This window comes from Lissotriton helveticus, chromosome 4_1, assembly GCF_964261635.1.
Source record: "Lissotriton helveticus chromosome 4_1, aLisHel1.1, whole genome shotgun sequence".
Taxonomy (NCBI): domain Eukaryota; kingdom Metazoa; phylum Chordata; class Amphibia; order Caudata; family Salamandridae; genus Lissotriton; species Lissotriton helveticus.
Window position 1 is genome coordinate 514,187,497 of NC_136063.1, and position 25,217 is coordinate 514,212,713.

Below are 25,217 nucleotides of genomic sequence, written 5' to 3' on the forward strand. Positions count from 1 at the left end.
GGCCCTGGACACCCACACACTGCTCACCCTGCATACTCAAACACTGATTACCCTGCATACTCAAACACTGCTCACCCTGCATACTCACACTCTGCTCATCCTACACACTCACACACTGCTGGCCCTGCACACTCACACACTGCTGGCCCTGGACACCAGACTGGCATATTCGTTCTGAATGCAAGTACTGACCCTTCATGTTTTAAGATTGTACTTTTCTTTCCCTATGAAAACTGGACCACCAATTACATGATTTCAAGCAATTTTCTATTACTGGCAAAGGCCCTGTAAGCCTATTTATAAACCACCTATTGCCCACGTGCAGTTTGAAGGCCTTGTATTCCATAATTTCATCTCAAGTTCCTTAACACTGGATAAAACTGGTTACCTATTAGGGCAGTGCGTGTCGTGCAGTGTATCTGGATCTCTTCTCGGCAATGCATCTCAGAAATGGACATACCGCTTTTGAAATGGTTCTGTTACATTTATATAGAGGGCGGAGTGCAAAAGATGACTGGGGGTTTTTTCTTGCATTCCTCCACCTTTATCTTTTGTGTTTCTCTTACTCCGTCATTTCTTTTTGCCCATGGATGACGTAGCGTGAAATTTATTTTCCTTCTATGGTACATACTTTTATTTGTATGACACAGGAAAAATGTACGTGCCTGTGTTATGTTGCAGGTACAGAAGTAAGGGTTAACCCAATATAGTCACTGGGACCTGGGTGTATGAACGTTACATATAGAAAGGGGTCCCAGTACAAGGAACTAATAAGTCTAAATACACATATAAATGACTAAACACACAAAATTGTTTGTAGATTATCCACACTCGTTTTTACTCACAGTGTGTATATAAGGAGAAATATACCAAAAACATTTTAGTCATCATCATAAAAGGTGTGCCCCAGGTCGTGGAAGGTGGGGAGGGGTGGAGGGATGTGAGAATAAATAGTGACAGAACTTAGTACAGTCTTCAGTGTATTGGTAAACTCAACAGTTCATACACAAATACATAATTCACTCTGGCTTCATCCGAGAGCCAGCTACAAAAGAGGACATAGAATGTTCATAGCATATTTAGTGCAATAACATGCTAGATGCGCTTTGTACGTATATCAAGATTCTTTTTAGATTGCCGTGTGCATTCTTCGGATTTGGAGCCTCCCGGCCCAAAACCTCCAAAGAGAGGCTCCAAAACCTCCAGATGTCCTCCCCATGGTAAACACCCTTGGGCACCCTGTTTTTTACTATTATGCGATTGAGGCAGTTATTCTGTGTTTGAGTAGTAGATTCATTACCCTTCATTTCTTTTAGATTCGTTTGCCCCGTCACTTCCCTTCACGTCCTGATGAAGACCCCGTTTTAAGGCTGAACTGTTGCCTAATCTTGTATTGAGGTCGAACTGTCGACTTTGTTCCCTCTTATTCCACAGCTGGCGCTCAGAACGATCTTGATATACGTACAAAGCGCATCTAACTAAATATGCTATGAACATTCTATGTCCTCTTTTGTAGCTGGCTCTCGGATGAAGCCAGAGTGAATTATCTATTTCTGTATGAACTGTTGAGTTTACCAATACACTGAAGACTGTACTAAGTTCTGTCACTATTTATTCTCACATCCCTCCACCCCTCCCCACCTTCCACAACCTGGGGCACACCTTTTGTTATGATGATGACTAAAATGTTTTTGGTATATTTCTCCTTATATACACACTGTGAGTAAAAACGAGTGTGGATAATCTACAAACAATTTTGTGTGTTTAGTCATTTATATGTGTATTTAGACTTATTAGTTCCTTGTACTGGGACCCCTTTCTATATGTAACATGTGTTATGTTACTATCTTGTTTACACCCTAATTCTCGATTACCTTTACAGTTGTAATATTGAAAGATCTAAAACTGAGATGTTCTCACTGAAATTGAAGAAATACATATTTTAACTTATCTTCTTGTTGTTTTGGGACAATATTTTGGATCTTGGAGAGGTTGGTTTCTAAAGTGATGAGGTGGAGTTTCTTTTTGGAATCCAGATTGGGTAATGCAGTTCCGAAATAGTAGTTGATGTCCCACATTTGCCTTTTTTGAGTGTGTATTATCAAATTTTAGCAGTGGGTAGGGGCATCTTTATCTTGGGATTTCAGCCTTCTCAGTCCACCCGCAGGCATGTTGGGATGCCGCGTTTAAGAAGCCGAGCACCGCCAGGTTGACAAAACTCGAATTACCTATTACATAAAGCACGAAGACCGTGTTGTTTTTAAAGTCCTCATGCTTAAAGCTGCAGAAAGTGGAAGATCTTATTTGTGGTATGTGCATGTTATTTGTTTGTGCATGTAGGTGAGGGAGACTAGGTCCGCCTTACAGTGGAAACCATACGAAGTAGTCTAAACATAAATTTGCCAGCTTTAGACTTCGTTCCAATACCACGGCCCTCTTACACGGTGCATACAAGGATTCCCGGTTGGCATGCATTTGAGGGGAAACTTTCTCTCTCGTAATTAAATGGGCGTCAGTGATTTACATAAAGCGATTCAACGCCTTGTCAGGGGTAGTAAGCGCTATATACATGCAATAAAAATACAATACATGGAAATATAAAAGTGCCGCTACTCACTATTCAGAGTACCTTTTTGCTCCGGAGAGGTGCCGCCGGTATTGCTGAGGTACTGAGAAGCGCAGCAACTCTCCCTTCCAAATATGTACTCGGCACCTCACCATTTACCGTATATTGAGCGTGCGGACTGCTGGCGCAGAGATCAAGACTGGCCTCACAGTCATGGCCGTTGGTGTGACGTGGGTCTCGCGCTGGCGGCGGGCGCTCTGAGGTCACTCTATCTCGTGGCCGTTAGCGGGTTTCCCATAAAGAAGGACGGGAGAGATGTGAGTAGGAGAAAAGATGACAGAAATTAAGACTCAGTTCAAGCATCCGACAAGGTACTAAAATGCCATTGTTGTAACAGCCATGAACAGAAATTCTTTAAAAACCATTTAAACGGGTATATTTTATTCCGTATAGGGCGCATATCTGGTATTTGATCACATCGTGATTTCTTGTGAGAATAGCCGAAAACCATTCTACTTTGAATTGTTGGCCTTAGTTCAGATTTTTTTTTAAAAGAAAAATGTGCGAATCTCCAACACTGTAACTGTGTCCATGTTGACGTGACACCATTCCACTTCCAGGGGCCTAGCCTGTATTACCCTCATCTCATTTTTTTTCTTTATTTTTGGTTTGGTCTGACATTAAGTGAGCGGCAGTGCCTTATACATTTCTTCTAAAACATAACATCCAAAATGGACGTGTGCACTGCGAGCGAACTGCGGGAAAGTGATGCCCGGCTCCCTAACAGTGAGTGCTGCATTTACTACCGCATTTCTGCAATAGCTGAAGGTCTGGTTCCTCCTCGCAGGGAGGAGCTCTCAGCCCAGCAGTCACTCCCTCCGCCTTGGCTTCCCCTACAATATGTCCTGCTTTTCATGCCAAGAAAAGCGATTTCGTGAAAAGCGGCAGGCCAGCCCTAGGTGCAAACGTGATGTGTGCTGCAGACTGGGCTGTGCTGATAAAGAACGCTTCAGTGGCCATTTGTAATTTAAATGTCTGCAGTTAATACTTCAGCTGGTTCGGGTAGTGTGGTTATGTTTTATGTGTGGGAGAGCAACCTTTATCTAAACTGTTCTTTAGAAATGGACCTTTGTAGGTATTTGCTGGTTCTTTGCAGACAGCTGTGCATCTTTGAATTAACTGTAAGGTGCGTTGCATTGAACTATTCCGCAGTGGATTAGGAAACTTGCTTAGGAAAACGGCGAGTGGTGCACGCGCGCCACTGCCAGCATATGTCTTTAATTACCGCGGCCCTGACGGCTGCGATAATTGAAGATATATGGCCTCTGGTGCGCGTAACAGACACCAATAGGCCATGGGCGGAGCTACGCGACCGCCCATGGCCTATTGCGTGTTCTGTTTTAAAAACACACGCACTGAAAGGCCAATGAAAATGGACCTTGAAAATAACACGCAAGAGCTGCGTGGAATTTCCAGGTCCATTTTCTAAACGCCGGGAAAAGGACTCTCGCTGCGCGACACTGCATGCGCAGTGTACGCTAGGCCCAAGCCCTAAAAAGCTTGCTCTCTAGGTGGAGGCAGCTGTGAACATTTTGTTTATTTATGCAGCTGCCTAAACTTAAACTTTCAGGCAGGCACACATGACATTGGAATGCTATTAAATTGTCTTAGATAACTAGATCATTTATGTTGCTTTTCTCTGGTAGCAGCACAGATGGCAAGAAGAGGAGAGCAGTCATTAACCTGCATGGATTTTTAGATCTGGCTTGACAGTGCAACTATCACTTGATCTTTTAATCTATACCAGTATTAGTCTGCAGTTCTTGCCTTCCAATCAAATACATATTTATCCCCGTGCTATTTACTTCTAATGCTTCACATTCCCATACAATGTTTATTTTAAGCCAGACCTACTGACATTGACAATGCTTGTATGCTAGCTCTAAAGTTGCATTTGTGCCTCGTGCCTCTTACACTTGCTGCCTCGCATGCACGGGCTGGCGCTGCATTTTCTGACCTCTCAGACAGCCTGACAAGCCGGTAGCAGAGATCGAGGGGCTTTTCTCTCCTTAAACCTCAACTGTGCATCTCTTGCATTGAAGGGGAGGCTGCCTTCTACCTTCCTCATTTCCAGTCTCGTGTGACAGACCCAGACAGAGGACCTGATGTTGGAATGTGAACCCTACTTGCAGAGATAGCTATTTATTATGTTTTTATTTATTGGGTGCTGTCCACAAAACGGATTGTTTCTAGATGCTGTTAGTTAGAAATAAATACAATGAAACTGAAATGTATCCTACTTTGCTAACTGTGAGAGAACTGGGAGTCAGGAAGTGTCCATAGTTAATTCCCAAATGGAAGATTTTTGCTTTTTTTGTGAAGCAAGGTAGTTTGTCAGCCTCTCTGACATTTGGAGGCAGTCAGTTCCAAAGATAGGGCTTAAGATGGACAACCTATTTCTAGTCCATGTATTGTTATTCAGGTCACCCTTTTGTGGCCTTAGAGTTTCCACGATTTTATAATGTGCCACAAGTTTGATCTATACATAAATACATTGGCAGAGTCAGGGGGGGGGGGAGCAAACGTTTCCCGTGCTAATCCTCACAGGAAACATTGCTCTCTGATACAGAAAAAAAAGCTTTACGGAATTACACCAAATTAGAGAAAAAGTTAGAACTTCACTCAGAAAGTGTTCTTTTTCTGATTTGGTGTAAATCTGTTTAGCCGTTTTAGAGCAATTAGCATTTAAAGAGGTGATAAATGTGAGCTTGAGTCTCGCTGTACCAAAAAAAAAAAAAAGAGCGATCTGTGATTGGTCATGGGAGCTTTTTCTCCCGCCTGCCATTTCGGTACTGTGGAACTGGAACCAGTCCCATGGTATTTAGCGATCTGATTGGCTGGCTGCAACCCAGGAGGTGATGTAATTTAAGATATCATCAATGATGGCCTCAATAATGTCATTTATCATGTCATGATAGATGTAATATGTGAGATAATAAGCAGTGAAAAAACAAAATTTAAAGTGACGTTACAGTTAAGTACAAATGTCAGTTAAAACTTAGCATAAAATTCACCAGTTATAGTTAACAGTGATGTCATCAATGATGTCATAGAACATGTCATAAGTGTTGTAATAACTGAGGTCATAAGCAGCGCATGGCAAGGGTGAAAGTTTTAGTTACTTGATTTAACTATAACTGGTAAATTTCAGCCCTACGCCAAACCCCAGCGGACATCGTCGCCTTTTTTTTCTAATAAAATTGCTATCCCTACCCTGCAGGAGTCTAGGGGGCCGTGCTAGCTCCCGCGGGATTATGGTGTGTCCCACCCCACCCAAAAAAACGTTTTTTAAATTTGACACCACAAAGGAGTCAAAGTAACCATACCCTCCCTCATTATACCTTTTCTATTTTATTTGCAGGGCATGGGGACTCAGTACCCGATCCCTGGAATGGCAGACACAACATGTTTGTTCAGGTTGCTGCCAGCCAATCAGTGTGAGAGTTCCTGCATGAGAGAAACATTACCACAGGAGCAAGACTACTGCTAGGGAAAAAAGGAATTCTCAACCGGTCAGAAGCCTTTATTTTTTAATTCATGTGCATTCTGGACTACTGCTGGGACTTCGGCGAGCCAAGCTGTCTGGATAACTTTACATTTTAAACCTGAATTTGTGCACAACTACTGAACGGATTTCCACAAAATCACAAACAGCATGCTATCTAGGTAAAGATTTGGCTTTCTACCAAATTTGGTGTAACCCTGTTCATCAATTTTGGTTGTAGTGCTGTTCAAAACTCCCTTTGGAAATTGCATGGGGAAATTGTGTTTTGGAAACCCCCACTTTTTCTCTGCCCCCACTTAGAGTTACATGCAAATTAGTCTTCATCCTACTCCAATAGAAACTGCTCAGCCCTAATGCCAGGCCAGGTCCTTCCTAAACCAGAACACAAGCAACCCAAGACCGGCATTCTTATATTCTTCATGTAGACTATGTGTCTTATTGATGCATGGACATATGTGATGATGTTACGTACAAAGTTCATAGGTCGCACGCTACTCCACCATTACAGCGTGTGTACCCCAGGAGCATCATGGTAGATGTTGTTTTCTCAAAGCGGGTGCGCTTAACAAAGTTCCGAAGTGTGATGCATGGTTGCAGGCCAACTCTGGACACCGGTGTTTCTGGATTTTTGTCCTTCATCAGCAGAGTGTAGGATGAGTGTCAGGGGTTGCTGTGCAGGCTGCCAAAGTGTTATCAGGTATGGTACCTCTCCAGGCGCGTAGGGCGTTAACCTGAGCTCGTCCGCTCGAAGGCTCAAGGGAGCCGTAGTTACGTACAAAGTTCATAGGTCGCACGCTACTCCACCATTACAGCGTGTGTACCCCAGGAGCATCATGGTAGATGTTGTTTTCTCAAAGCGGGTGCGCTTAACAAAGTTCCGAAGTGTGATGCATGGTTGCAGGCCAACTCTGGACACCGGTGTTTCTGGATTTTTGTCCTTCATCAGCTGAGTGTAGGATGAGTGTCAGGGGTTGCTGTGCAGGCTGCCAAAGTGTTATCAGGTATGGTACCTCTCCAGGCGCGTAGGGCGTTAACCTGAGCTCGTCAGCTCGAAGGCTCAAGGGAGCCGTAGTTACGTACAAAGTTCATAGGTCGCACGCTACTCCACCATTACAGCGTGTGTACCCCAGGAGCATCATGGTAGATGTTGTTTTCTCAAAGCGGGTGCGCTTAACAAAGTTCCGAAGTGTGATGCATGGTTGCAGGCCAACTCTGGACACCGGTGTTTCTGGATTTTTGTCCTTCATCAGCAGAGTGTAGGATGAGTGTCAGGGGTTGCTGTGCAGGCTGCCAAAGTGTTATCAGGTATGGTACCTCTCCAGGCGCGTAGGGCGTTAACCTGAGCTCGTCAGCTCGAAGGCTCAAGGGAGCCGTAGTTACGTACAAAGTTCATAGGTCGCACGCTACTCCACCATTACAGCGTGTGTACCCCAGGAGCATCATGGTAGATGTTGTTTTCTCAAAGCGGGTGCGCTTAACAAAGTTCCGAAGTGTGATGCATGGTTGCAGGCCAACTCTGGACACCGGTGTTTCTGGATTTTTGTCCTTCATCAGCAGAGTGTAGGATGAGTGTCAGGGGTTGCTGTGCAGGCTGCCAAAGTGTTATCAGGTATGGTACCTCTCCAGGCGCGTAGGGCGTTAACCTGAGCTCGTCAGCTCGAAGGCTCAAGGGAGCCGTAGTTACGTACAAAGTTCATAGGTCGCACGCTACTCCACCATTACAGCGTGTGTACCCCAGGAGCATCATGGTAGATGTTGTTTTCTCAAAGCGGGTGCGCTTAACAAAGTTCCGAAGTGTGATGCATGGTTGCAGGCCAACTCTGGACACCGGTGTTTCTGGATTTTTGTCCTTCATCAGCAGAGTGTAGGATGAGTGTCAGGGGTTGCTGTGCAGGCTGCCAAAGTGTTATCAGGTATGGTACCTCTCCAGGCGCGTAGGGCGTTAACCTGAGCTCGTCAGCTCGAAGGCTCAAGGGAGCCGTAGTTACGTACAAAGTTCATAGGTCGCACGCTACTCCACCATTACAGCGTGTGTACCCCAGGAGCATCATGGTAGATGTTGTTTTCTCAAAGCGGGTGCGCTTAACAAAGTTCCGAAGTGTGATGCATGGTTGCAGGCCAACTCTGGACACCGGTGTTTCTGGATTTTTGTCCTTCATCAGCAGAGTGTAGGATGAGTGTCAGGGGTTGCTGTGCAGGCTGCCAAAGTGTTATCAGGTATGGTACCTCTCCAGGCGCGTAGGGCGTTAACCTGAGCTCGTCAGCTCGAAGGCTCAAGGGAGCCGTAGTTACGTACAAAGTTCATAGGTCGCACGCTACTCCACCATTACAGCGTGTGTACCCCAGGAGCATCATGGTAGATGTTGTTTTCTCAAAGCGGGTGCGCTTAACAAAGTTCCGAAGTGTGATGCATGGTTGCAGGCCAACTCTGGACACCGGTGTTTCTGGATTTTCGTCCTTCATCAGCAGAGTGTAGGATGAGTGTCAGGGGTTGCTGTGCAGGCTGCCAAAGTGTTATCAGGTATGGTACCTCTCCAGGCGCGTAGGGCGTTAACCTGAGCTTGTCAGCTCGAAGGCTCAAGGGAGCCGTAGTTACGTACAAAGTTCATAGGTCGCACGCTACTCCACCATTACAGCGTGTGTACCCCAGGAGCATCATGGTAGATGTTGTTTTCTCAAAGCGGGTGCGCTTAACAAAGTTCCGAAGTGTGATGCATGGTTGCAGGCCAACTCTGGACACCGGTGTTTCTGGATTTTTGTCCTTCATCAGCAGAGTGTAGGATGAGTGTCAGGGGTTGCTGTGCAGGCTGCCAAAGTGTTATCAGGTATGGTACCTCTCCAGGCGCGTAGGGCGTTAACCTGAGCTCGTCAGCTCGAAGGCTCAAGGGAGCCGTAGTTACGTACAAAGTTCATAGGTCGCACGCTACTCCACCATTACAGCGTGTGTACCCCAGGAGCATCATGGTAGATGTTGTTTTCTCAAAGCGGGTGCGCTTAACAAAGTTCCGAAGTGTGATGCATGGTTGCAGGCCAACTCTGGACACCGGTGTTTCTGGATTTTTGTCCTTCATCAGCAGAGTGTAGGATGAGTGTCAGGGGTTGCTGTGCAGGCTGCCAAAGTGTTATCAGGTATGGTACCTCTCCAGGCGCGTAGGGCGTTAACCTGAGCTCGTCAGCTCGAAGGCTCAAGGGAGCCGTAGTTACGTACAAAGTTCATAGGTCGCACGCTACTCCACCATTACAGCGTGTGTACCCCAGGAGCATCATGGTAGATGTTGTTTTCTCAAAGCGGGTGCGCTTAACAAAGTTCCGAAGTGTGATGCATGGTTGCAGGCCAACTCTGGACACCGGTGTTTCTGGATTTTTGTCCTTCATCAGCAGAGTGTAGGATGAGTGTCAGGGGTTGCTGTGCAGGCTGCCAAAGTGTTATCAGGTATGGTACCTCTCCAGGCGCGTAGGGCGTTAACCTGAGCTCGTCAGCTCGAAGGCTCAAGGGAGCCGTAGTTACGTACAAAGTTCATAGGTCGCACGCTACTCCACCATTACAGCGTGTGTACCCCAGGAGCATCATGGTAGATGTTGTTTTCTCAAAGCGGGTGCGCTTAACAAAGTTCCGAAGTGTGATGCATGGTTGCAGGCCAACTCTGGACACCGGTGTTTCTGGATTTTTGTCCTTCATCAGCAGAGTGTAGGATGAGTGTCAGGGGTTGCTGTGCAGGCTGCCAAAGTGTTATCAGGTATGGTACCTCTCCAGGCGCGTAGGGCGTTAACCTGAGCTCGTCAGCTCGAAGGCTCAAGGGAGCCGTAGTTACGTACAAAGTTCATAGGTCGCACGCTACTCCACCATTACAGCGTGTGTACCCCAGGAGCATCATGGTAGATGTTGTTTTCTCAAAGCGGGTGCGCTTAACAAAGTTCCGAAGTGTGATGCATGGTTGCAGGCCAACTCTGGACACCGGTGTTTCTGGATTTTTGTCCTTCATCAGCAGAGTGTAGGATGAGTGTCAGGGGTTGCTGTGCAGGCTGCCAAAGTGTTATCAGGTATGGTACCTCTCCAGGCGCGTAGGGCGTTAACCTGAGCTCGTCAGCTCGAAGGCTCAAGGGAGCCGTAGTTACGTACAAAGTTCATAGGTCGCACGCTACTCCACCATTACAGCGTGTGTACCCCAGGAGCATCATGGTAGATGTTGTTTTCTCAAAGCGGGTGCGCTTAACAAAGTTCCGAAGTGTGATGCATGGTTGCAGGCCAACTCTGGACACCGGTGTTTCTGGATTTTTGTCCTTCATCAGCAGAGTGTAGGATGAGTGTCAGGGGTTGCTGTGCAGGCTGCCAAAGTGTTATCAGGTATGGTACCTCTCCAGGCGCGTAGGGCGTTAACCTGAGCTCGTCAGCTCGAAGGCTCAAGGGAGCCGTAGTTACGTACAAAGTTCATAGGTCGCACGCTACTCCACCATTACAGCGTGTGTACCCCAGGAGCATCATGGTAGATGTTGTTTTCTCAAAGCGGGTGCGCTTAACAAAGTTCCGAAGTGTGATGCATGGTTGCAGGCCAACTCTGGACACCGGTGTTTCTGGATTTTTGTCCTTCATCAGCAGAGTGTAGGATGAGTGTCAGGGGTTGCTGTGCAGGCTGCCAAAGTGTTATCAGGTATGGTACCTCTCCAGGCGCGTAGGGCGTTAACCTGAGCTCGTCAGCTCGAAGGCTCAAGGGAGCCGTAGTTACGTACAAAGTTCATAGGTCGCACGCTACTCCACCATTACAGCGTGTGTACCCCAGGAGCATCATGGTAGATGTTGTTTTCTCAAAGCGGGTGCGCTTAACAAAGTTCCGAAGTGTGATGCATGGTTGCAGGCCAACTCTGGACACCGGTGTTTCTGGATTTTTGTCCTTCATCAGCAGAGTGTAGGATGAGTGTCAGGGGTTGCTGTGCAGGCTGCCAAAGTGTTATCAGGTATGGTACCTCTCCAGGCGCGTAGGGCGTTAACCTGAGCTCGTAAGCTCGAAGGCTCAAGGGAGCCGTAGTTACGTACAAAGTTCATAGGTCGCACGCTACTCCACCATTACAGCGTGTGTACCCCAGGAGCATCATGGTAGATGTTGTTTTCTCAAAGCGGGTGCGCTTAACAAAGTTCCGAAGTGTGATGCATGGTTGCAGGCCAACTCTGGACACCGGTGTTTCTGGATTTTTGTCCTTCATCAGCAGAGTGTAGGATGAGTGTCAGGGGTTGCTGTGCAGGCTGCCAAAGTGTTATCAGGTATGGTACCTCTCCAGGCGCGTAGGGCGTTAACCTGAGCTCGTCAGCTCGAAGGCTCAAGGGAGCCGTAGTTACGTACAAAGTTCATAGGTCGCACGCTACTCCACCATTACAGCGTGTGTACCCCAGGAGCATCATGGTAGATGTTGTTTTCTCAAAGCGGGTGCGCTTAACAAAGTTCCGAAGTGTGATGCATGGTTGCAGGCCAACTCTGGACACCGGTGTTTCTGGATTTTTGTCCTTCATCAGCAGAGTGTAGGATGAGTGTCAGGGGTTGCTGTGCAGGCTGCCAAAGTGTTATCAGGTATGGTACCTCTCCAGGCGCGTAGGGCGTTAACCTGAGCTCGTCAGCTCGAAGGCTCAAGGGAGCCGTAGTTACGTACAAAGTTCATAGGTCGCACGCTACTCCACCATTACAGCGTGTGTACCCCAGGAGCATCATGGTAGATGTTGTTTTCTCAAAGCGGGTGCGCTTAACAAAGTTCCGAAGTGTGATGCATGGTTGCAGGCCAACTCTGGACACCGGTGTTTCTGGATTTTTGTCCTTCATCAGCAGAGTGTAGGATGAGTGTCAGGGGTTGCTGTGCAGGCTGCCAAAGTGTTATCAGGTATGGTACCTCTCCAGGCGCGTAGGGCGTTAACCTGAGCTCGTCAGCTCGAAGGCTCAAGGGAGCCGTAGTTACGTACAAAGTTCATAGGTCGCACGCTACTCCACCATTACAGCGTGTGTACCCCAGGAGCATCATGGTAGATGTTGTTTTCTCAAAGCGGGTGCGCTTAACAAAGTTCCGAAGTGTGATGCATGGTTGCAGGCCAACTCTGGACACCGGTGTTTCTGGATTTTTGTCCTTCATCAGCAGAGTGTAGGATGAGTGTCAGGGGTTGCTGTGCAGGCTGCCAAAGTGTTATCAGGTATGGTACCTCTCCAGGCGCGTAGGGCGTTAACCTGAGCTCGTCAGCTCGAAGGCTCAAGGGAGCCGTAGTTACGTACAAAGTTCATAGGTCGCACGCTACTCCACCATTACAGCGTGTGTACCCCAGGAGCATCATGGTAGATGTTGTTTTCTCAAAGCGGGTGCGCTTAACAAAGTTCCGAAGTGTGATGCATGGTTGCAGGCCAACTCTGGACACCGGTGTTTCTGGATTTTTGTCCTTCATCAGCAGAGTGTAGGATGAGTGTCAGGGGTTGCTGTGCAGGCTGCCAAAGTGTTATCAGGTATGGTACCTCTCCAGGCGCGTAGGGCGTTAACCTGAGCTCGTCAGCTCGAAGGCTCAAGGGAGCCGTAGTTACGTACAAAAAAAACTGCATTTACCATGATGCTCTTGGGGATACCCGCTGGAATGGTGGAGTAGAGTGCGACCTATGGACCTTTTACTTATATACGGCTCCCTCGAGCCTTTGAGCTGACGAGCTCAGGTAACGCCCTACGCGCCCGGAGAGGTACCAGACCTGAGAACACTTTGGCAGCCTGCACAGCAACCCCTGTTAATCTTCCTAAACTCTGCTGATGAAGGACAATAATCCTGAAACACCGGTGTCCAGAGTTGGCTTGCATTACACTTCGGAACTTTTGAATAAGCGCACCCGCTTTGAAAAAACTGCATTTACCATGATGCTCTTGGGGATACCCGCTGGAATGGTGGAGTAGAGTGCGACCTATGGACCTTTTACTTATATACGGCTCCCTCGAGCCTTTGAGCTGACGAGCTCAGGTAACGCCCTACGCGCCCGGAGAGGTACCAGACCTGAGAACACTTTGGCAGCCTGCACAGCAACCCCTGTTAATCTTCCTAAACTCTGCTGATGAAGGACAATAATCCTGAAACACCGGTGTCCAGAGTTGGCTTGCATTACACTTCGGAACTTTTGAATAAGCGCACCCGCTTTGAAAAAACTGCATTTACCATGATGCTCTTGGGGATACCCGCTGGAATGGTGGAGTAGAGTGCGACCTATGGACCTTTTACTTATATACGGCTCCCTCGAGCCTTTGAGCTGACGAGCTCAGGTAACGCCCTACGCGCCCGGAGAGGTACCAGACCTGAGAACACTTTGGCAGCCTGCACAGCAACCCCTGTTAATCTTCCTAAACTCTGCTGATGAAGGACAATAATCCTGAAACACCGGTGTCCAGAGTTGGCTTGCATTACACTTCGGAACTTTTGAATAAGCGCACCCGCTTTGAAAAAACTGCATTTACCATGATGCTCTTGGGGATACCCGCTGGAATGGTGGAGTAGAGTGCGACCTATGGACCTTTTACTTATATACGGCTCCCTCGAGCCTTTGAGCTGACGAGCTCAGGTAACGCCCTACGCGCCCGGAGAGGTACCAGACCTGAGAACACTTTGGCAGCCTGCACAGCAACCCCTGTTAATCTTCCTAAACTCTGCTGATGAAGGACAATAATCCTGAAACACCGGTGTCCAGAGTTGGCTTGCATTACACTTCGGAACTTTTGAATAAGCGCACCCGCTTTGAAAAAACTGCATTTACCATGATGCTCTTGGGGATACCCGCTGGAATGGTGGAGTAGAGTGCGACCTATGGACCTTTTACTTATATACGGCTCCCTCGAGCCTTTGAGCTGACGAGCTCAGGTAACGCCCTACGCGCCCGGAGAGGTACCAGACCTGAGAACACTTTGGCAGCCTGCACAGCAACCCCTGTTAATCTTCCTAAACTCTGCTGATGAAGGACAATAATCCTGAAACACCGGTGTCCAGAGTTGGCTTGCATTACACTTCGGAACTTTTGAATAAGCGCACCCGCTTTGAAAAAACTGCATTTACCATGATGCTCTTGGGGATACCCGCTGGAATGGTGGAGTAGAGTGCGACCTATGGACCTTTTACTTATATACGGCTCCCTCGAGCCTTTGAGCTGACGAGCTCAGGTAACGCCCTACGCGCCCGGAGAGGTACCAGACCTGAGAACACTTTGGCAGGCTGCACAGCAACCCCTGTTAATCTTCCTAAACTCTGCTGATGAAGGACAATAATCCTGAAACACCGGTGTCCAGAGTTGGCTTGCATTACACTTCGGAACTTTTGAATAAGCGCACCCGCTTTGAAAAAACTGCATTTACCATGATGCTCTTGGGGATACCCGCTGGAATGGTGGAGTAGAGTGCGACCTATGGACCTTTTACTTATATACGGCTCCCTCGAGCCTTTGAGCTGACGAGCTCAGGTAACGCCCTACGCGCCCGGAGAGGTACCAGACCTGAGAACACTTTGGCAGCCTGCACAGCAACCCCTGTTAATCTTCCTAAACTCTGCTGATGAAGGACAATAATCCTGAAACACCGGTGTCCAGAGTTGGCTTGCATTACACTTCGGAACTTTTGAATAAGCGCACCCGCTTTGAAAAAACTGCATTTACCATGATGCTCTTGGGGATACCCGCTGGAATGGTGGAGTAGAGTGCGACCTATGGACCTTTTACTTATATACGGCTCCCTCGAGCCTTTGAGCTGACGAGCTCAGGTAACGCCCTACGCGCCCGGAGAGGTACCAGACCTGAGAACACTTTGGCAGCCTGCACAGCAACCCCTGTTAATCTTCCTAAACTCTGCTGATGAAGGACAATAATCCTGAAACACCGGTGTCCAGAGTTGGCTTGCATTACACTTCGGAACTTTTGAATAAGCGCACCCGCTTTGAAAAAACTGCATTTACCATGATGCTCTTGGGGATACCCGCTGGAATGGTGGAGTAGAGTGCGACCTATGGACCTTTTACTTATATACGGCTCCCTCGAGCCTTTGAGCTGACGAGCTCAGGTAACGCCCTACGCGCCCGGAGAGGTACCAGACCTGAGAACACTTTGGCAGCCTGCACAGCAACCCCTGTTAATCTTCCTAAACTCTGCTGATGAAGGACAATAATCCTGAAACACCGGTGTCCAGAGTTGGCTTGCATTACACTTCGGAACTTTTGAATAAGCGCACCCGCTTTGAAAAAACTGCATTTACCATGATGCTCTTGGGGATACCCGCTGGAATGGTGGAGTAGAGTGCGACCTATGGACCTTTTACTTATATACGGCTCCCTCGAGCCTTTGAGCTGACGAGCTCAGGTAACGCCCTACGCGCCCGGAGAGGTACCAGACCTGAGAACACTTTGGCAGCCTGCACAGCAACCCCTGTTAATCTTCCTAAACTCTGCTGATGAAGGACAATAATCCTGAAACACCGGTGTCCAGAGTTGGCTTGCATTACACTTCGGAACTTTTGAATAAGCGCACCCGCTTTGAAAAAACTGCATTTACCATGATGCTCTTGGGGATACCCGCTGGAATGGTGGAGTAGAGTGCGACCTATGGACCTTTTACTTATATACGGCTCCCTCGAGCCTTTGAGCTGACGAGCTCAGGTAACGCCCTACGCGCCCGGAGAGGTACCAGACCTGAGAACACTTTGGCAGCCTGCACAGCAACCCCTGTTAATCTTCCTAAACTCTGCTGATGAAGGACAATAATCCTGAAACACCGGTGTCCAGAGTTGGCTTGCATTACACTTCGGAACTTTTGAATAAGCGCACCCGCTTTGAAAAAACTGCATTTACCATGATGCTCTTGGGGATACCCGCTGGAATGGTGGAGTAGAGTGCGACCTATGGACCTTTTACTTATATACGGCTCCCTCGAGCCTTTGAGCTGACGAGCTCAGGTAACGCCCTACGCGCCCGGAGAGGTACTAGACCTGAGAACACTTTGGCAGCCTGCACAGCAACCCCTGTTAATCTTCCTAAACTCTGCTGATGAAGGACAATAATCCTGAAACACCGGTGTCCAGAGTTGGCTTGCATTACACTTCGGAACTTTTGAATAAGCGCACCCGCTTTGAAAAAACTGCATTTACCATGATGCTCTTGGGGATACCCGCTGGAATGGTGGAGTAGAGTGCGACCTATGGACCTTTTACTTATATACGGCTCCCTCGAGCCTTTGAGCTGACGAGCTCAGGTAACGCCCTACGCGCCCGGAGAGGTACCAGACCTGAGAACACTTTGGCAGCCTGCACAGCAACCCCTGTTAATCTTCCTAAACTCTGCTGATGAAGGACAATAATCCTGAAACACCGGTGTCCAGAGTTGGCTTGCATTACACTTCGGAACTTTTGAATAAGCGCACCCGCTTTGAAAAAACGGCATTTACCATGATGCTCTTGGGGATACCCGCTGGAATGGTGGAGTAGAGTGCGACCTATGGACCTTTTACTTATATACGGCTCCCTCGAGCCTTTGAGCTGACGAGCTCAGGTAACGCCCTACGCGCCCGGAGAGGTACCAGACCTGAGAACACTTTGGCAGCCTGCACAGCAACCCCTGTTAATCTTCCTAAACTCTGCTGATGAAGGACAATAATCCTGAAACACCGGTGTCCAGAGTTGGCTTGCATTACACTTCGGAACTTTTGAATAAGCGCACCCGCTTTGAAAAAACTGCATTTACCATGATGCTCTTGGGGATACCCGCTGGAATGGTGGAGTAGAGTGCGACCTATGGACCTTTTACTTATATACGGCTCCCTCGAGCCTTTGAGCTGACGAGCTCAGGTAACGCCCTACGCGCCCGGAGAGGTACCAGACCTGAGAACACTTTGGCAGCCTGCACAGCAACCCCTGTTAATCTTCCTAAACTCTGCTGATGAAGGACAATAATCCTGAAACACCGGTGTCCAGAGTTGGCTTGCATTACACTTCGGAACTTTTGAATAAGCGCACCCGCTTTGAAAAAACTGCATTTACCATGATGCTCTTGGGGATACCCGCTGGAATGGTGGAGTAGAGTGCGACCTATGGACCTTTTACTTATATACGGCTCCCTCGAGCCTTTGAGCTGACGAGCTCAGGTAACGCCCTACGCGCCCGGAGAGGTACCAGACCTGAGAACACTTTGGCAGCCTGCACAGCAACCCCTGTTAATCTTCCTAAACTCTGCTGATGAAGGACAATAATCCTGAAACACCGGTGTCCAGAGTTGGCTTGCATTACACTTCGGAACTTTTGAATAAGCGCACCCGCTTTGAAAAAACTGCATTTACCATGATGCTCTTGGGGATACCCGCTGGAATGGTGGAGTAGAGTGCGACCTATGGACCTTTTACTTATATACGGCTCCCTCGAGCCTTTGAGCTGACGAGCTCAGGTAACGCCCTACGCGCCCGGAGAGGTACCAGACCTGAGAACACTTTGGCAGCCTGCACAGCAACCCCTGTTAATCTTCCTAAACTCTGCTGATGAAGGACAATAATCCTGAAACACCGGTGTCCAGAGTTGGCTTGCATTACACTTCGGAACTTTTGAATAAGCGCACCCGCTTTGAAAAAACGGCATTTACCATGATGCTCTTGGGGATACCCGCTGGAATGGTGGAGTAGAGTGCGACCTATGGACCTTTTACTTATATACGGCTCCCTCGAGCCTTTGAGCTGACGAGCTCAGGTAACGCCCTACGCGCCCGGAGAGGTACCAGACCTGAGAACACTTTGGCAGCCTGCACAGCAACCCCTGTTAATCTTCCTAAACTCTGCTGATGAAGGACAATAATCCTGAAACACCGGTGTCCAGAGTTGGCTTGCATTACACTTCGGAACTTTTGAATAAGCGCACCCGCTTTGAAAAAACTGCATTTACCATGATGCTCTTGGGGATACCCGCTGGAATGGTGGAGTAGAGTGCGACCTATGGACCTTTTACTTATATACGGCTCCCTCGAGCCTTTGAGCTGACGAGCTCAGGTAACGCCCTACGCGCCCGGAGAGGTACCAGACCTGAGAACACTTTGGCAGCCTGCACAGCAACCCCTGTTAATCTTCCTAAACTCTGCTGATGAAGGACAATAATCCTGAAACACCGGTGTCCAGAGTTGGCTTGCATTACACTTCGGAACTTTTGAATAAGCGCACCCGCTTTGAAAAAACTGCATTTACCATGATGCTCTTGGGGATACCCGCTGGAATGGTGGAGTAGAGTGCGACCTATGGACCTTTTACATATGTGATGATGTTGTTTATAGCACTTTCTTGGTTCCTCTATACCTTCAACTTTCCTCCTTCAATGCTTGTCACATTGATAATATTCTGAAACTCTTCATCCCAAGGAATTAACTTTAGACCTGGTGTGGGTTCTCCACCAGTGGCAAGACTCTCAGTTCTTTGCTTTGGTAGCAGGTCACGAATGCATCGATTGAGGTTCTGTTTTTTTTTTGTATTCTTCCGAGGAATAAGCAGCTCTTTGTTATTTACTGCCAGATTTTAGATCTAGTTTTGGAACTGGTCTTGCTACCAAACGGCTCACTAGGCATGTCTTTTCTGCCACAACCTCCTCTGCAAGTACCTGTAATTCAACTCACTGCATTTATATTTTCTGTGGTGCTCAGCAGCAATGCTGCCAATCAGATTAGGTTGATGAGGTGAATGTATGTTCAGTTTGGTTGGATACAATGGATTGTAAAGGTTCTTGGACGTTATGTTATGTGTGCAATTGGGAGATTCCTGATTGTGATGCAGGGATTTTAAAAGGTTTGTCAGGTAGCATGTAAGGGAATTGGTGGGTTTTTATGAGATCCCCCAACCCTGACTATTTCTCATACCACATTCTATGTATTATTTATTGATCCGTATTGCCGAGCTATCCGTGAAATAATATTGCACAATGCACTTTATTGTATTTTGTAACCTGTACACCAATGCCAGGATACATTTTGTCCCCTATCTTCCGTTCCTTTAATACCATCTCCCACAGGGAGACCTTTGCACACTTGCAAAAACTAGAGAATACAGAGATATGTGTGGCTGTGGGAAATGTCATCACTCCATCCAGAGAGCAAGAAACAGATACCCCTCAGTATAATCCCTCCCCTTTTGTTTAAATTTGGATTTTTAGGCTTGCTGGTACTCGTGTCGAATCCCTTGTTGGCTTTATACGGGATTTTAATTGGGTCTGATGATGTTGCAGAATAGCATAGTTTGTTTTAATCATGAAGTGTTTTCCCTTTATTGTATTTTAAGATATGTTTTAGGGAGGTCTACTTTTTATGCTGTGCTTTTAGTTCTTGCAGTCACATTGAATGAAATGCTTTTTCTTTTGTGAACGTTTATGGCCTAAGGGCCGAGTAAAGTTTTATTGACTGACTGATTATAAATACACAAAATGGCTGTCAGATGGTGAATGAATGAATGAATGAATGTATGTCAAAAACAAAGTCCTCAATCATTTCCCTACTCAAGACTCTCTCCTCTGCACTGGCAATAGAATTGGAAGCAGGAAACTACATATTTTCTGTTTTATGTCAATTTTTTCAGTATGCATGTTATATGTGTTTCTGTGCATGTGTGTTTTGTTGTTGATTTTTCCAGTTGCTGAAATCAAATATGGAGAAATCGTATGCGCCAGTATCGGGTATGGAAAAATCCCACCCAGTCTTAACGATTCCGCACGACTTGCAAAATACTCGTAATCAAGTGAATTTCGGGAGTTTGTGGGTGGATTTACAGATGGAAATCGGGGTGCAGATTACCACTTTACGTGTCATGGGGGCCTTGTTCCGTTGTTGCGGGCTTGGCTGTGTCTGGCAGTACTACAACACTCCTCATCAGAAGCCATTCAAATTGGTACTTTTGGGTCACCGTAAGGTGTGAAGAAGGAACTGCGTTGCAAAGCGGATTTCCACGGAGGCTCCATTTTACAGATGTCCAGTCAGTGATGTTTAATGCTCTGTAGCTGCGGCCCCTTTGCAACCACCACTGCCAGCCACCACAAAAAGAAAACAGTAAGGTGTGGTGACAGACCAGCAGGTAGAAAGTCTGTTTACAAAGCTGCAAAAACGGATAACGTCAGAATACTTTATGAGAGAGTGACTGGGTGCCAAGCTGCGAACTTCCGGCCTCGGCTGCCGCTCCGGTGCTTTTGTTTTGCGCGCGCTCTCCAGCCTCGGCTGCCCGGGCGAGTGCGACGTGACCAGTGACTTTCATCTTCCCCGTTGACCTGTCTTGTGCCCATGGATGTGCTGTTCGCAACAGGATGGAGCGTGGAGCCTTTCTTTGGCCTCCACTTCCTGGGCTTTTGAGACCCCATTGAACCGAGAACAGTGGCGAAGGACAAAAGCTGTATACACTGTACAAACAGAGCAGCAAAGCAGCAGTACACTGACTCATTCTTCGCCCTGTGTGAGAACTGAGGGGGACTCTATTCACCGCCTTTGTGCTGGTGTCTGTCAACAGCGCTGTTAGAGGCAGGGCCCATTGTGCCGGCCAATGTTTCTTATTGACCTAAGTCTGCGCCTGCAATGTTCCCAGGGTCGAAGTTGCGAGTGAGAGAATGTTTGAAAAGGGGGGTAATCATAGGCTAAATGCATTTTGCTGCATTGTCACCCGACCTATTAAATCTAAACTGTGGTCGACGTTAATGCAAACAGGTAATTATGTAGTCACAGCTGCAGCTATTGACATCTAGTTACCACCCTACGGGGACAAAATATAGATGTGGTTTGCTCCGTCTCGGTCCTTAAACACTGGACCTCAATGATATTAAATGGAAAGGAGTGGGGATTAGTGGAGATGACAGGTCAACAAGGTGTGTGCTTTATTCAAGGACCTGTTTACGTCCTTCTACCTCAGGTGACTCCACTTTCTCAAGAGGGAGATTCTTGTTCGCTTCGGTGTTCAGAGCTTCTACTTTTTACTAATTCGATTTTAACCATTTGCTGTAGTCACGGTCTGCTGTCGTGCAGGGTTTTGGAACGCCTTTCTTTATTTCTGGTTTCATGACATTTGCTGTTTCACGACTCAGGATGGGTTTCATGACTCAGGATGCCGTTACTGTGGAACACCGTTCCCTGAGTTTATTACCTGCTGTTTTCAGAACACCTGCCTTAAATGCAGGGGAGTATGGCATTTTTGTCCGCGCAAATCGTGGGATCCCTTTCCCTGATTTAGGTCATGTGAATGATTAAAGCATAATGTATAAAGGGTGTGCAGTTCCTAATGAAGTATGATTGTCTATGTAGGTTAACAACTTGTTCTGGAGGGTACACTGGGGGTGTGACTCTGCAAGAATCAAATGCCCTCACACACCTGGATAGGTTTCATGCTTCATCATAGAGCGTTTGCTCCTCGTTGGGCTGGCGCTGCAATGCCCGACGGCCACCCTCAATGGGGGCTCTTTGCCGGAGATCTTCTTGTATGCCGCTTGGTGATGTGTCATTAGGAACTGCGGACCCTTTATACATTATATAGATTATTTTCGAGCATGTATGCTGGACCTTAATGCGCTTTAAGTACCTCCTTTTTACTAAACTCAATAATTAAAGCATATCATGCGTTCTTCTTGCCAAAGTACCAGCTACGAAACGATACACTCATCCAAACGGACGTATATGACCTTTTTATTAAAAGTATTCCGTTTAATAGAGTACCCATCAAATATCGATCCACATACAGGTGATTAGTCAATTGAAGGTTTTTGTGTTATGCCCTTGCTGCTTTTTGGGTGTCCAGTGCATTTCTCATCTCGTCAGGGCAGCTGGTTGAAGGTTCTTTAAGTAACCTACATTGTGGTAATGTGGAACCATTCCCTCAGAGCCCAGACATTTGGGAGCCGACAGGTAAGTGCATGTGGTGATTATGTTTACCTGGTCATTCCTGGGCTATTCGGACATAGCGTATTTTGGTTTGGCTCTGCAAAGGTGAGAAACTACACCAGCAGGACTCATGGGTCATTGTAAACTGCCATTCCATGATTTGATTTTCTGCTCAGACTTTTCTTGCTAAGGCTTCTGGTGTTCCTTAATTCACGGCAGTGGTTGAACAAACTGCAAAGAGGATTTTTAAACATAAGACTGCCACTGCTCGAGTGAGTAAGCAACCTCAACCCATGCTACATCCAGAATGCCTTTGGCTTTAAAACACAATTGGGCAAATTGATCCCTTCAACATTTAGATGAGCTCTTCCTCCGACAGCGGGTTAATGAATAGCTTACAACAGCTAACACAAACTATGCTTTGGAGTTATTTACACAAATGTCAGTGAAGAGGGCAAGGCCGCCATCCCTGCTGTTTGAATTCGAGGATTTTTATATGGCTACGTTCGAGGAAGAAGACAGATCGAAGGAAACCTATTCAGCAGATTTGATAGTTTTGAAAACAGGTTCAAACTGCTCCGAGTAGAATTACCTTCAGCGCCAGTGAAGAAAAATGTCTACCTACAACTCTTTCTTCCTGTAACGCTCAAACAATGTTTAATCCAAGTGACCCGAATTCAGATATTACTAGAATCCAAATCATGGACCCTCATTTTATTATTGGAAATTAAACTGGTAACTTTCAGGTTCCCCATGGATTTCTGTCTTGTGCACATTAACCCAGCGAGCTAGCTCTCCTTCCCCAAACTTATTACTCAGTACTAGAGGTTTTTAAAAAGCTGCATATTCGGTGTATAGAGAAGTTTCTCATTAGAAACAATTGGAACCCCCAAAGACGGTGTCACCAAAATGCATTCCCTCACATAACAATTTTATTTAATCAGCAAAGGCGATTCTCTGCACAGAAAACTTTAGGACAGTAGTTACAAAACTATATAAAATATATTGCCGTATTCAGTTTAGGGATCCCCCATAATGGCTTGGGTTGTAGGGACTCTGGCGAGTAAAAGATTGCTGAATAGGTTCCTTTTGCATCAAACTGCCTTGGCATGAAAAAAGCCATTTGAAACATAGGTCAAAAAGTCTGTAATGCTACTTTTACCACTCTTGTACTTGCTAGTGTGATGTCAATGGAATACTTTTCTTTCGGAAGACAAGAAGGCCAAATAATCAACTGGCCCATATGGGCAGCTTTATATCTTAGATAGGGAATACCAGATCAACAAGCACTTGACCGCAGTTATCCAACACTACACTCTCTCCTACTAAGATTATCGGACTTCCCATCAGAGGATGGGCCTGTGTCTTTAACATGCCCTTTGATGGGAACACACTGTTTGCATCAAAATGAACGAGGCACTACCACTGATGAAGATAGGATGCCCCACAGCTAAGGCAGAGGGAGAACAAGCTGACTGGGATTTTTTCTAGACCCCAACAAGAGTAGGGCAGTGGTCGTCCTGTAGCCTAAAATAGGAATACCAGTGTTATCTGCTGTTCCCTTCTCAGTTTTGTTTACAGAAAGGCTAGTCAACTCAGCAGCATGCTATGCCTTTCTATCAACAGGACTGTGGCATAGGATAATCTGCTCCATTGCTTTAGAAACCATAGTGGGTGTGATTGTGGGATATTTTGATATATAATCAGATGCTGCTGCCCCTGGTGACATTAATAGTGCAAACCTGCTCTAACCCTTCCACGCCAACATCTACCTCTGCACAGATAACCACTCTCCACTTCTCACCAATCCTCTTTGCCTCCTCTCTTCTATACAAAATGGATGCACCTTACCCTTAATTTTATCTTCAAACGCAAATTCTCCTTTCTATAGTCTAATCCTTGCTTTCCTCCCACACTCACCCTAGTCATGAACACATCAAGACCCTTAATGTCATTATGCCCCTTTTTGCGTCGTCACTCCCATTTTTTGCTGACTTTTGTTCATATTTATTAGATTCTGCACACTTGAGCTCTGCTGTCCAGTGCCTAGTGCATGTGCTCTGACCCCAAAACATGTAGAAATTGGTTAATCCCTGATTAATGTATTTGATTCTCCCACAAGGCCATTGTATATAGTGTAGAAACAGCAGCCATGGCTTGGGAAGTTAAATGTCGCCTGTGTACTTGCAGCACTTATTGTGCCATCGACAAATATGACCAGGAAAACATGGCCTCATTGCAGCCTGACTGCTGCAGTTTAGACCTGCAGTGATACCTGTCAAAATAACCCTTTTTGACAGATAAAAAACTTCTCTTTTAAATATTAGTAAGTCATTCCTATGTAAGCCTTGTAACCCACAACATAGGGTGCAATGTATTTAAAAGTAGGACATGTGGAAATTGAATGTTACCCTATCCCTACGGTGACAAGGTCCAAAATGCTATTTTCGCTGTGGCAGGCCTAGCTGTCCTATGTTGAAAATCAGAGTACAGAATAAAATATTGATACTGTTACCTCTGGAAAGGAACCAGCTAGAAAAATAACAAACCACTATTTTTTTTAATAGTTATTACAATCCAATTTAATGGTTAAGTTGTATTTTTAATAAATATTAAGAAAGAGTAACGTTTAGAAAATTACTCTTTGCATGCCTGAGCTTTCAGGAGGCCAATTTGCATGGGTTCTCCAGCAACTCCCAACCAATGATCATTCTTGAATGAGGTGTGAATCAGTTGTGAATTTTTCCCCAGGAGCACACAATAGGCCGATCAGACTGGGCAGAGATGATTCCTCTGAGTACAATAGAATATACAGGGTTGTGGCTGTGCCCCTTATTTTTTTAATTTGCAGATTTATATGCACATACAGTTCCGCAAGAAACAATTATTGGCAGATATGTTACTATTCTGCAATCGAATAGCAAGATTCTATTCAGTATCTAACTGCATTACAAGCCGTAACAGTGGCAACTTCCAGTCATTAGTACAGTTTAACCCACAGTGGGGGGACGTATCACAATGGAAACATACACTTATTGTGAACAGGTCTAAATGTGCAAGGAAATATACACAAGCAACTCTAATGAAAACGAATGTAAACTCAACAATATTGCTGGGTAGGAGACCACTGAGAGTAGTGCAAGGAGGAATGTGCTGAGCGACTGGCGCAACCCAGCCATCCCACTGAAAAGTTCAGGCTTCGTGGGACTTGGGATATTGGCTACTCACACCTCATGTTCTTC

The 25,217-nt window shown here is 46.6% G+C and overlaps 1 protein-coding gene across 1 annotated transcript in view; it reads left to right on the plus strand.

The window, feature by feature from the left end:
- The window catches only part of MRPS28 (mitochondrial ribosomal protein S28), a 434,209-nt gene that overhangs the window by 113,223 nt on the left and 295,769 nt on the right, over nt 1-25,217 (plus strand). The window lies entirely within an intron of this gene.